This window comes from Heteronotia binoei, chromosome 2 (genome assembly GCF_032191835.1).
Source record: "Heteronotia binoei isolate CCM8104 ecotype False Entrance Well chromosome 2, APGP_CSIRO_Hbin_v1, whole genome shotgun sequence".
In the NCBI taxonomy this organism is placed as follows: Eukaryota; Metazoa; Chordata; class Lepidosauria; order Squamata; family Gekkonidae; genus Heteronotia; species Heteronotia binoei.
The window spans coordinates 44,921,696-44,935,670 of NC_083224.1; the positions used below are offsets into that span (position 1 = coordinate 44,921,696).

Here is a 13,975-nt window from a genome sequence, read left to right on the forward strand (position 1 = left end):
TCCACTGCTGTGTGGTAGAGGGAGACAAGCAAATCTCCCAGAGAGGGAACTCCACATGTTTGGTTCTACAACCAAGGCCCTTTTTGGGCTGCCAGATGTCTAAGCTTCAGATGATGCCCCCTTGCCCGATAACTATAATGATCAGATAGGTTAACATGGGAGTAGTAAGTCTAAAGATGTATAGTGTTTCAGTGGTCAATATGATCTCCTTGAATTGGGCCTGGAAGCAAATTGGAACCCAGTTTGGATGGTACAAGACTGGAATGATGTTGTTCCTATGACCCATGGCCAGCCAGCATTCCCACTGCAACATTCTGTACTAGCTATTGTTTCTGCGCACACTTCAAGGGGTATCCCCTTGTATACAGCGTTGCATTATCTAATCTAGATATTACCAGGGCATACACCACAGTGTCAAGATTACAGTGTACAACTGTTCCTTCAGAAGTGTCTTGAAGCAGCTCTTCCTTTCCAGCAGAAGCTGGCCATGTAGAATGCTGATTGGTTGGCCTTTGTGGGGTTGCCAGGTAACTTCCTCCATTAGGGTCGAATTAATGACGAGCTAAACACAGCCCAACAATGGTGCCCTTCGGCACTGAAATTTACCTCATTTATGCTACACAAATCAGTTGATGAGTTAAATGCTAGTCAGACCTAGCCAGCTGTGTTTACACTTGATGGGAGCAAAAATCTCACACCATAATATGGAAACAAATGTGATATCTGATGACACCTTCAAATCAAACATTTAAACTTTAGTCACCCACCATGCCAAAACACACACACATACAATGTTTTTTAACAATGCAGATTAAAGTTGAACACAGGAGATGAGGACAATTTAAAAAAATCAACTAAAGTTGAGTGTGGCAGTGAAAGAGTTAAGCTATGTGGAAAATATTCTGTGGTGCACCCCTTCCCTTGGTGCCTAAGCACATGCTTATTTTGCTTAATGATTAATCCAGGGCTGTTCTCCATCAGTTTCATGTAGTTTCCCCCCCCCTTTAAAAAATGAGTATTCAGGTCACTGAATGTTCATGTTAAGAGCGTAAGAGAAACCGTGTTAGATTTGTTTCAATTTATATTCTGCCCTTCCTCCAAGCAGTCTCAGGGCAGATCACAAAGTAGGTTCTAAAACACATCAAATATAGTTTCTGAAATATAGTATTACAGAGAGTTAAAAAAATTTGAAACAACATAATTAAAACAGGTCACGCAGTTTGTATACATGTATAATGTACAATCTGGTGCTATTGGGTCTCTGAGGTCTTGGTCTGGGCTGCATAGAGGTGCTGAGCTTCAGCAGGGGAAGCTGAGTGTTTATTGGACACCTATCACCTCAGCCAAAGGCCTGGCAGAACCATTCCATTTTACGGGCCCTGTGGAATGGTAAATAAGTCCCACAGCACCCTGATCTCAGACAGGAGCATGTTCCACCAGGTCAGGGCCAGAGCAGAAAAAGTCCTGGCCCTGGTTGAGGCTAAGCAGATGTCCCTTGGGCTGTGGACAACCAGCAGATCTTGATTGGCAGAGCACAAACCTCTCTGGGGCATGCATGGGGAGAGACAGTCCCTCAGGTATGTCAGTCCCAGATTGGGCAAGACTTTAAAGGTCAATACCAATATCTTGAAATGGATCTGTTACTCAATTGGTAGCTAGTGGTCCATCTAGTCCAACAGTCTGTGTCACACAGTGGCCAAAATTCAGGTGCCATCAGGAGGTCTGCCAGCAGAGCCACAACTCCAGAAGCCCCACCCCCCATTGCCCCCCAGGCAACAAGAATACAGAGCATCACTGTCCCATGTTGTTACTTTGAAAGTTTTTTTAAAGAAAAAAAAGCAAAAAGGTAAGATAGCCTGCCTGAAGCAGGAAAAATAGATAGGAATAGTATTGGATCCAAGTTCCAGTTGACTCATTTACTAATTAGTACATCTAGCAAATGGGCTGCAAAAGCAGGAGAGGCTGGGAAAGCCGGATGAGGAAAAAGATAGCACTGGAGGGAAAAAGACCACTGAATTCTGATTTCTAGGTATGTCTGTTGCAGACATAATCTGTGGAATTTCCCAGGGAACACATCCAGTCAGCTCTGTATTTGGTGACTGAGCATGCTGTTTCAGCTGATCTGTTTCTTGATGTCCAGAGTAGGCTAGCAGAATGATTTGGCCTTGTGGTCAGCAAGATGGCATACATGTATTCTGTATGTCTGGCATTTCATGGCATACTCAGGGTGGGAAGGTACGTACTTTCCCAGGATGTTTACTACAGACAATGTGCTGTGGTTGTGGGCTGTTCAGCATGTAGCTTGGAAGCATGGAAAGCTGTTTTCTGAACCGGTTACCTTAATGACATTCTTTCTAAAAGAGGGTCCCATGCAAGCATCCAAGGTTAATTAAGATATTTTTAAATATAAATGTAGTCTCTAAAGGCAGAACATATTATGGGGAGAAAGGGAACAGCAGTAGTAATTATCAATAAGCAGCTTGTGCTTGATGACAGCTCCTTAGCATACCCTGTGATTTCTCTGCAGTGAAATCAGAGCTGATAAGAGTGTCATATGCTGTCATTTGACCAAAAGTATGTGTACTCTAGCTGAATTCTAACAACCAGTTGTACTGGAGGATTTGAATTTAGTTGCATTTTAATTAGTTTAGATATAAGAGATGTTTTTTTTAAATTCTTCTGGGTGTATGGTCTGGGATGCTATGTGTTTTATGAGTGTGCACACAGGATCATGCTGTTATTCACATTGACTATTCCAAGATAGAAGATTACCTGTCTCCATAGTCAGTGTCACTAAAATGAAATTGCTACTCTGTATGTGAGCATGCATTAAAAGGAGGGGAACTCTAGGTGCTCATTATCTATGCAAAAATAAACTGATTTGATAGCACTGGAGGGAAATTAATCTGTATTAAGTGGTTTTGGGTTCAACTGTAAGAGGTCTAGATAACTCATGACTCATCAAGTCTGTGGAAACACACCCTCCCCCTCAGACTTGGCACACCTCCTGGGCAGGGCCAAGCTTCCACACAAAACAGCACATGATATGGTCAGTCTGTGTATTGGGAATGTACTACTTGAAGAGGAGGATCCCATAACAAGATGGTTTCCAACAAAAAACATGTCTTCATGTAGAATATTAGCATATTGGGAAGAAGGCTCATCCTGGAACCTTTCCCCTACCATCTAATTTTATTTCATTTTTCCCGCTGAAGCTTGTATATATGGATAAAGAGTTTTTATTTTATAGAAAGTGGGTAGGGGAAGGCATATGCATAGCCATTGTAAATGTAGTGGTAGGAACAGCCATCACAGCAGAAGTGCTGCGCACAAGCTATAGTGCAAAAGGAAAGGGGCTGTGGGCTTAAATTAACCCCTGGACCCCAGGAGGCACTGTCCACAATACTCAGATAATTAAAAAAATCAGGGTTGAACATTAATAAGATTTATAACTCTTATTACAGCAATACTTTATATAACTTCACCTTTAGCACAGCATACTTATTTTTACCAGCATATAGAATAAAGGACATTTATGCTTCCAGAAAGCTTTTTTCCCCCCTCAGTCCCCTGCTTGCCAGCCTACCGATACCTGGTTGGAGAGTTGCATATTTCAACCAGTAATTAAGAGAAGGAACAACACAGGATTTCAGCCATCTAGTTTTCGATGTGTAGGGTATTTTCAACATGAGTGGGAACTGGAGGTCAGCTGTAAGAGGGGCAATCTGCAAAAATTGCTGTTACTTCTATACACAGAAATCTGCCATTGGGTCCAGCTCACGGCGAGATCCATGAATGGATAGGCAGTTAAATAAATAAATAAAATGGCAAGAATGAGATCTCTTGATTTGGATGAAGAAGTGGTGAGTAGGAAAGGGATTTAACCCGTCCTCTTCCATTTTTTCAACCCAGTCTCCCCACCCCTAACTACAGCTACTCTGCTGGAAGAAATAGATTGGAAGCCATCTAGTGCCCATTTGTTTCCCCTGCAGAGCAGATAGCAGCTCCTGGAGGTCCTTTGAATTTGGGTCGCACATGCACCCGCTGCTTATCCAATGTGAAATTCATTTGTAGGTTGCCCCATGCCTCATCTTGTTAAGCCTTAAACTTATTCTGTAGTGATTTTCCTTGCAGACTGTAATTATGCAAAGCAGTAGTAAAATGTAGGAGACTATCCAGTTTGCTATTGCTAACTTCAGCATCTGCCTCCCATTGCCAGTTACTGAATATCCTGAAACGTAATTTTGTAGGAGTAATAATAGTACCTTACTATTTATGTAACAAATTCATCTGGCACATATCACTTTAGTAGCCTTTAAATAACCCTGTAAGGTAGGACAGTATTAATAGCCCCACACCATAGATAGTGCTGATAAGCAAACCTTGTTGAAGGCCATTTACAGGGCAACCCTAAACAAAGTTACACCTTTTAAGCCCATTGACTGCAACAGATTTGGAATGGTGTAACTCTGCTTAGGATAGTTAACTCTTCTTAGGATGCACTGAGGTGGAATTTGAACTGGGCACCTCTCCAGTTGCACTTTTTTCTCTATTATAATAGTTCCTTTAAGGGATCTGTAACCTATGAGATACCTTAATTATACCACATTTTGCTAGAAAATTTGAAATGGGACTTCACAGCATCACAAGCAGGCCTCAGATTCAGCAGGAGCTCACAGGAGCACAGCTCCTGAATCTTTCTGATGGCTCTTCCTCTTCCTCCCCACCTACCTTGTCCATCAAATAGTAGGTGCAGCTGCATAACAATCCCTGAATGTGGAGAGCCAGCCAGCCACCAGTGGCTTTCCCACGCCCCCAGCAGCCCTCAATAACTACTGGAGAAGCCCGTGCCACCCTTTCTCCATTTCTTATGTGATTTTGGGCAGTGGGTGGCTTGCTGGCCTTTTGACTGGGGGGGGGGCAGCCCAGGAGAGCCCCAGGTGAACAAGACCTGCTTGGGTTGGCTGGATCTTTAGCTAGCCCAAGCAGGCCTCGCTCGCCTGGGGCTCTCCTTTCTTGCATTGGGTTGCTTTTGGCTGGGGGAAGGGCAGGGGCATATGCTAATGAGCTTCACATATTTTTCTATGGAAGGCCCATGAGGCAGGGCTTCTTCAGTAGTGGCCTCCCAGGTTTGGGAATTTCCTGCCTTGGGAGGCCTATCCCCCCTCATTCTTTTGTCTTCCAGAGAATGTATAGTTCTGAAGGGCCTGGAGGAGGGGGGTGCTGAACCTAGCATTTTATTTTATCCTATTGTTGCTTAGGTTGAATTTTATAAGCTGTTATATTCATCATTGGTAGGATTTTAGAGCTGCTGTATTTTAAATTGTTTACTGTTCATTCTAATTGAGAGGAATTTCAATGGAGCAAGTGGCAAGTTCAGATGGTGGATGTCATGACATCACATTCCTGCTGAGCTTTCTCCCCAGTTCCCACCCTCAGATCTTTAGGAATATCACATTCTGAAGTTGGCAACCCCAGGCGTTTTTTGTTTGTTTGTTTGTTTAGCAGGAACTTCTTTGCATATTAGGATACACCTCCCTGATGTAGCCAATTCTCCAAGAGTTTACAGTAGGCCCTGTAAGAAGAGTCCTGTAAGCTCTTGGAGGATTGGCTACATCAGGGAGGTGTAGCCTAATATGCAAAGGAGTTCCTGCTACAAAAAAAAGCCCTGGGAAACCCTACCTGGACCTGAGACAACTGAATCAGTGCTCCAGTTCACCTGGCAAATTAGGGCAGAATGTGGATAGGAATGTTCTTTGGGACACAGACTGTGTGTCTTGTACTCTGTAAAGCAACTTGATGGTGCTATATAAATAAAAATGAGTAGCTATGAGTAGCTATAATTGGGCGGGGGCATAAAGAACTACAAGGGGATGAAATTGTAAGTACAGTATGGCAAGGCAGTAGGAATATGTTCTCTACCTCCAAAGCAGCAGCTAACTGGGCAAATAGGCTGACACAACAGGCACAGGGAAATGCGCAAAAGAGAGAAAGATAGTGTCATTTTTTAAATCTTTGCAAACATCCTTGCACCTCTCCTCAGGAACCAGGTTTGACTAAAAGCATGTTAAACCAGCAGCAGGGATCATGAATTCCTGTTAAAAGCTGTGAAATTACAGTATCTTGAAGTTTTGTTGTTTGTTCTGTGAATTTTGTATTGGGGAGAGGTTCACATTTTTTACAGGCACCTGTTTGTTAAATTGATTGATAGCTTTTAAACAAAGAAGATGGTATAACTGTGTCCAGATTCTGAATAGACATAGTTAACCAAGCACTTTGAAGGAGGAAAGGATGCACAAAGTGCAAAGTCAAACTATAGATTTAAATGTAGCTATGGGTGAATTTATAGTATTGGTTTGGTTGTGATGGCTTCTCTAAATAACTTTCTGGAGAACTGATGCTTTCTGTATTTGGGACTTCTAGCTAGAAAATGACATGAATTGCTTCTGGTGATTTGAATTTCAGGGGGCAGTTCTTATTCTTTTTACTCTTCATGTTTGTTTTTTTGCTTTCCCTTAAATAAAAACCTCCATGGTTTGTTGAATGATCATTAGCCATAATAGTGAATAACCGTAACAACTGATAGCCAGTATTGAGGACTATTAGGGGGAGGGAGTCACAGTTTCTCTTGAGCCCACTTCTTGTAAACTTCCAGAGGCAATTGTCTTGACTGCTGGAGGAAGAAAAAAGCTTACCTAAAATGGATCCTGTTTTTGATTTACCAGCCAATTCTTATGTTTTTCACCCTGTTGTTCAAATGGGAAGGTAAAATAGGGAAATGTTTACTAACAGTCCCTGAAGACAAATAAGCACTTTTTTTTTCTTATGGAGAAATGAAATATAGTTATTCTATTATATCTGCCCGTATCTTCTAGAATGGACAATTGCAGCACTCCTGCATGTATTTTTCTTCTAGTCTCTCAAAGCTTTCCTACTGATAGTGAAAAGGGAGAAGAGTGCAATCTGAGATTTTGTCATGGTCCAAAGAGAGGCTAATTCTTGATGGGTTAGGAGGAAGGGAAGACAGAAGCTCAGAGAGACAGTAGCTTCCTTTTCTGGGCTGATTTCTCCCTGATGAGCAAGTGTTTCTGTCTGTATAAAAGTTTTGTATATACATTGTCTCTCACACCTATGGTGTCTCACACTAATGCTGAAATCTGTGGTGTCCCTGTTGGTGGAGAAGGGGTACCATGTGCTATCTCCTAAACAGTAATCCTTAGTGTTCTATTAGTTGAAAATGGCTACAAGTAACTGCCTTGATCCAAAGCACAATCCAGTCATATAAAAACATTTATTAGAACCAACATGAATAACATAAACTGTGTGCAAGCTGTCAGGTTCTCCAGAATTCTTCATCAGGTTGGATGTTAATGTTTATATTAGCTGCTTTTTTGTGTGTTTTCAATTTTTCCTTTTCATCCCTGCATTTTCCTAGAAGACCAATAATACAACCTGATATCAGCACCATTTTAAATCAGCATACCTGTCCAGTATTCTACACAGGATTCTTGCTAGATGAGATCTTAATATCCTGACCCTGCCTATACCTTTAAGAAACAAACTTCAGTTTTTATGAAAGCAGTTAAATTTGTAATAATGTTGGACTAGAATGGCCATTCTTATCCTTGAAGAACTTGAATTGGTAGTAATGAATTTCTAGGCATTAATACCATCTTGATTTCGCACAGATCTGATTCCAGAGGGCTGCAGTGGTCAGGACGCATAGGTTGCAGGATGCCTACAAGGAAAGAGAAGCAAATGGCAAAGAATATATTAAGGGAACATTAAAGATCTACAGGTATGTATTGGCCTTGGCATTAACACCACTTGAAACTGCTTCACTGTTGTACATTTAATATGTGATTGTTTTTTTTTTTTACATAAGCTATATTTCAAATATATTTTTCTTCTTCTAGCCAAAGTTAAACATTCCTCACTGGCTGCAAAGTTATTCTATATCTGTCATTGTTACTCCTAAGGCGTTTTCGCACAGGGCTTACCCTGGAGCGAAGTTCCTCTTCACCGCGCAGCGTCTGCGCGGATTTCGCACCAACTGCTCCGCAGAACCCGGAAGAGCCGCAAAGTCCCGCGGCTTTTGCGTCGCAAATGTAAACTGGTTTTTGGCGGTTTACATTTGCGACGCAAAAGCCGCGGGACTTTGCGGCTCTTCCGGGTTCTGCGGAGCAGTTGGTGTGAAATCCGCACAGACACTGCACGGTGAAGAGGGACGTCGCTCTGGGGTAAGCCCTGTGCGAAAACGCCCCTAGTCTTCTATATAAAGTGACGAGGTAGAAGTAGGGATGGGCGTGAACCAAACCACAAAGTAAAATTTGTCACAGATTTTGCACTCTTCATGAACAGACGTTTGTGGTGGGTCTACCATTACAAACTTCCACGAACTTTTAAAGCAGTTTGTGGCGGTTGGTGGATGGAGCAGAAAGAAGGGGTTTAAAGGGACTCCAAGTCCTTTAACGAACCTGCTTTCTGTTCCCCGCAAAAACAGCCAAGCATTGGGGAGGCACTGCAATACATGGTTTCCTCATTTCTGCTTCCTCTTGTGTACAGTTCACCCCCTCTCCTTTTGAAGCAGGCAGGGGCAGGAAGGCACTGAGATAGCATAATGGTGGATAGCATAATTGGTCTGCAATAAAAAAGGCCAACGCCATGCTGGGAATTATTAGGAAGGGAATTGAAAACAAATCAGCCAGTATCATAATGCCCCTGTATAAATCGATGGTGCGGTCTCATTTGGAGTACTGTGTGCAGTTCTGGTCGCCGCACCTCAAAAAGGATATTATAGCATTGGAGAAAGTCCAGAGAAGGGCAACTAGAATGATTAAGGGGCTGGAGCACTTTCCCTATGAAGAAAGGTTGAAACGCTTGGAGAAACGTCGACTGCGGGGTGACATGATAGAGGTTTACAAGATAATGCATGGGATGGAGAAAGTTGAGAAAGAAGTACTTTTCTCCCTTTCTCACAATACAAGAACTCGTGGGCATTCAATGAAATTGCTGAGCAGAAAGGTTAAAACGGATAAAAGGAAGTACTTCTTCACCCAAAGGGTGATTAACTTGTGGAATTCACTGCCACAGGAGGTGGTGGCGGCCACAAGTATAGCCACCTTCAAGAGGGGTTTAGATAAAAATATGGAGCACAGGTCCATCAGTGGCTATTAGCCACAGTGTATGTGTGTATATAAAATTTTTTGCCACTGTGTGACACAGAGTGTTGGACTTGATGGGCCGTTGGCCTGATCCAACATGGCTTCTCTTATGTTCTTATGGTTTGGTTTGAAGTAAAAAAAACCTGTAGCTGTGATATAGCTGTGAAAGGCAGACGTCTTCATGGATTTAGAGCTATGCTGCTGGGTAAATTAGGATTAACTTTCACTGCTTGTGTTCTTGTATTCCTGTGTCATTAAGCCTATTTGCAGATCTACAAGGTGGTAGAGATGAGGAAGGCCATCTTCTCTGCTACTGTAGTGTCAGTAGAATCTTGTTCCAATAATTATTTTTTATAGTGGCTGCTTGTGACTTGATAACTCCCTGTTAGTGATGTCAGTTTGGCCTTTCATTGTGATGTTTTTGCAGGGTTCTCTGCAGACAGATCTTTCATCCATTCTGGTTTGGTAGCCAAACTGAGCATTTGCTTGTCCTGTTGTTATGGATAGATTAATAATGATTATGCCTGTGGATGGTGACAAAGTCCTTGGGAGTGTGAGAGCAACAGTTGTGCTCTTGATCCATGCCCCTCCTGGTGTTTAAAATCATGCCAAGAAAAGGGTGAAATCACTAAAGCCTTGTTAATTGAGTGGGCTCAACTTGTTCTTTTAAGACAACTGCAACTGGTCCAGAATGCAACAGCCCAATTACAGTCAAGGACTAGCTAATGGGAACATTTGAACCAGCTGCTGATTTGTTTCCAAGTTTAATTCAAGGTGCTGGTTATGAACTTTTAAGGCCCTTTGTAGCCTGTAGTTCACATAGCTGAAGGACTGTATCATCTCTTATATTCTCATATGTCATGGTATTCAGGCTGCCACCTGCTGGCTGTTTCCCCACTCAGGGTGGCACAGCTGGTATTAAACAGAGCTTGAGTATTTTCCATCATGACATCCACATTAAGGATTGGGCTCCCTAAAGAGATGGAGCCCCCTTGTTGAAGATCTTCAGAAGGCACTGTGAGTCTTATTTGATTGCCAGAGGTTTTAATTGGGTATGAACAGCATTTTTTTGGGGGGGGGGGGTAGGGGGATATTTGATTTTTTTATTTGGCTTCCGTCTGTAATATTTCAGTAGCTGCTTAAAAGCCACCAAATGGAAAGGCAGTAAGTATAAATATTCTAATTAAATACATTTGAATGAAAATGCCCCCTCCCTGAGCTATTTTCAAATAACAGGGATAATGACAGTCTCAATAGATGTCTTTTTTCCCTACCGGGTACATTTTCAATAGGTATGCAAGAGTAACAGTTAAGCTGAACCACAAAATACGATTGGTTCTCTAAGGCAACTGCTGTTATTCCATCACTGGCTCCTACTGTTCAAGGCTTATGGAGATATCTTGGGTATTGGGGATGAAGTTTGGATGACACGTCTTCCCTTCCATCATTATACCTTGTTAATATCTACATCATAGAATCACAGAATTGGAAGGGGCCATGCAGGCTATCTAGTCCAACCTCCTGCTCAGTGCAGGATCAGCCTAGAGCAATCCTGACAACTGTTTGTCCAGCTGCTACTTGAAGACTGCCAGCGAGGGGAAGTTCACCACCTCCCTCAGTAGATTCCACAGTTGAACAACTTTTGCTGTAAAAAAGATCTTCCTCATATCCAGCCAGTACTTGCCTGCCCTTAATTTAAACCCATTCTTGTGAGTCCTATCCTCTGCTGCCAACAGGAAGCTCTCCCTACCTTCCTCTAAGTGTCAGCCCTTCAAATACATATAGAGAGCAATTATGTGCCCCCTCAGCCTCCTCTTCTCCAGGCTGAACATTCCCAAGACCCTCAGCCTTTCCTTATAGGGCTCATTTTCTCCACTGCATCTCCTCCGTTCTGTCCACATCATTTTTGAAGTGAGACCTCCAAAACTGCACATAATATTTCAGGTGCAACCTTACCAATGCACTGGGATGATGACATCTTGCAATTTGGACGTTATACCTCTGCTGATATACCCCAAGATGGCGCTACATCACAATGACTGCTCATATTTAATTTATGGCCCACCTGTGCCCCAAGATCTTGTTCACGTGCACTGCTACCCAGAAGTGTATCCTCCATCCAATATGCATGTTGCTCATTTTTTTTACCCAGATGTAGAACTCAGCACTCTGCCTTGTTAAATTGCATCCTGTTACTGTTCCTCCCAATTTGGTGTCATCTGCAAATTTAATGAGTAGCCCCTTCACACCCTCATCTGGATCACGGATAAAAATATTGATGTACCGGGCCCAGAACTGAACCCTGTGGCACCCCATTGGATACCTCCCTCTATTCAGATGAAATGCCATTGACAACTGCTCTTTGAGTGCTGTTCTCCAACCAGTTCCCTATGCACCAAGCTATCCTAGAGTCTAGTCCACATTCCTCTAGTTTACCCATCAGAACATCATGGGGAATCCTGTCAAAAACTTTATTGAAATTCAGGTAAGCAGCGTCTACTGCATTGCTTTGATCCAGTAAGCTTGCCACTTGATCAAAAAAGGAAATGAGGTTGGTCTGGCAGGACCTGTTGGGGACAAGTCCATGCTGACTTCCCCAGATCACCAGGTTGTTCTTTAGGTGCTCACAGATTGATCCCTTTAAAATCTGTTCTGTTATCTTCCCTGGGACAGAGGTCAGATTGACTGGCCTGTAGTTTCCTGGGTCATCCCTCCTCCCTTTTTGATAATTGGGACAACATCTTCCCTCTTCCAGTTTTGTGGCACTTCTCCTGTCTTTCAAGAGGTCTGGAAGGTGATGGACAAAGGCACTGCAAGCTCTTTAGAAAGTTCTTTGAGCACTCTTGGGTGCATACCATCTGGGCTGGGGGATTTGTATCAGTGTTACTTTAATTCTTGGACAAGCCAGCCCTCTGCATAGCAAGTGCTAGGCTTCCATAGATGCTGTGCTCCACCCATACATATGTGGTATGATGAAACTGAATGCAAAAGCCAGTGTGAAGATGATGATAGTCATCAAGAGGATCTTAGATGTCGGCAGTGGCAAGGTTGAGAGTGGTAGGTTGTGAGGCAGGGCTTCAGCAATTGGGAGAATTGTCAGCCTTTTGAAAAATGGGGCCTCAGATCTATAAGATGAGAATTGTTCTTCAGTTTAGTGACTTGCAAATGTAACAGCCTCATCCACAGCTCCTAAAGTGACAGACCGGCAGCTGTTGAGTTTTGAAGCTGGGCCGTCAGACAGTTAATGTCTCTTTTGCTATGTACTCCCATTTGACACTGTTAGGTGTGACTCTTAGGATGTTGCTGTGGGAAAGAAGGTGCTTGCTTGAAGGTGTTATTTTTAATGCCATCAGACTGTGCATTTCATGCAATTAATTTTAGGTTTAAATCTGACCTCCTACATAAAGGTGTTTCTTCTGTGATGTGGGTCATAGATTTTAGTAGCATGAGTGGCACTTTCAGAAGTTTGTTTGCTATGAAGAAGAAACTGACGCAGGATGTCTTCTTATCACGCCTGGTGTACTTGGGCTGAATAAGGTCTAATGGTCTGATCAGCAAAAAGTCTGGTTGTACTCCTAGACTCAGCTTTGCTGTTTGAGAAGCAGGTTGGAGATTGCCAAAAGTGTGCTGTTATCATTTGTATCTGCTTTGAAAGCACTCTCCCCTTCTCTATCCTGACAATCTTGCCACATTGATCCATGCTTCTTTAACCTCTAGGTTGGATTGCCATCAGCACTTTCTGTTGAACTGCCCTTGAAGTAACTTGGAAATTTCACCCTTGTACAAAATGTAGTGGCCCACCTCTTGGTTGGAGTAGGGGTCTTTGCACATATAGCAACTTTTTCACAATAGCTGCAATGGTGGCCTGTTCTTTTATTAGCACACTTCAAGGTGCTAGGGTTAAGCCCTTGATGACCTCCCTATATAAGCCTCTTGTCAGTGTAGATGAGCCCCCTGCCTCCACCTGAGGTTCTCTCTTTTTGGAAAGTACATCTGATCTCTACAGCAACTGTAACCTTTTTGGTGATTATGCCTGCCTTGTGGAACTGTCTGCTAGATAAGATAGTTGGAGTGCACTCTCAGACAAGGCTTAGAAAACTTCAGATGGCCTTTGTATTCCAACATATCTTTGGAAATTAACCCCAACGAATGTTGATTTTTTTTAATACAGTTTGTCATTGTCAGGTTTTGGTTGTATATATATATATGCAGGGCTGAAGTTTGAGTTTGGATTGCAAGAGGTATGAAGTGGAACAGCTGGGTGACTGTTGCAAGCCTGCTTGTCTTCTACAGCCATTTCATAATACAGAAAGTGACAGGTTCCTACAGTGGCCCCTATGCACTGGGTAATCATGTGGGTAATCAGGCACTCCTCCCTCTGAGGCAGGACATCTTGTGGGTGATTCCTAACCTACTTGCAGGGAGGCAGGACTTGAAGTTTAACTTCCTATTTCGGTTGGGAGTCACCCTTCCCTCAGTTCTTTTCCTGCCTCAGAAGGGAGAGCACCTTAATCAGGCATTGCCTGCTTCACTTTCTTCTTCTTGAGGACTTGTTCTTTCCTTTATTCCTACTAAATCTACCTTTGACTTCTTACCTTATCTACTCTATCCTACAATTCTTTTCTAGGCACGGAGACATAGAATAGGCATTAGATAGGCGCTAGGCTGTCAAGGTGCCTTTTTTCAGCCACGATTTGGCGGTCAGCCATTTTAACTGCAATTTTGCGCCGTTGCGGGTATCGTCTGGGGGAACTCGAACGGCCCATTGGCCCAGGAGTAGTGCATATGGGGCCTGTGTTCCTGCCAGTCAG

At 42.9% G+C, this 13,975-nt stretch overlaps 1 protein-coding gene across 1 annotated transcript in view; it reads left to right on the forward strand.

Annotated features, from left to right (window-relative positions):
- Positions 1–13,975, forward strand: part of ZHX3 (zinc fingers and homeoboxes 3) — an 80,273-nt gene that overhangs the window by 36,768 nt on the left and 29,530 nt on the right. The window contains exon 2 of the mRNA XM_060230916.1: positions 7,689–7,798. The gene's annotated coding sequence lies outside the window, so the exon portion shown is untranslated. The remainder of the gene's footprint in view (positions 1–7,688; positions 7,799–13,975) is intronic.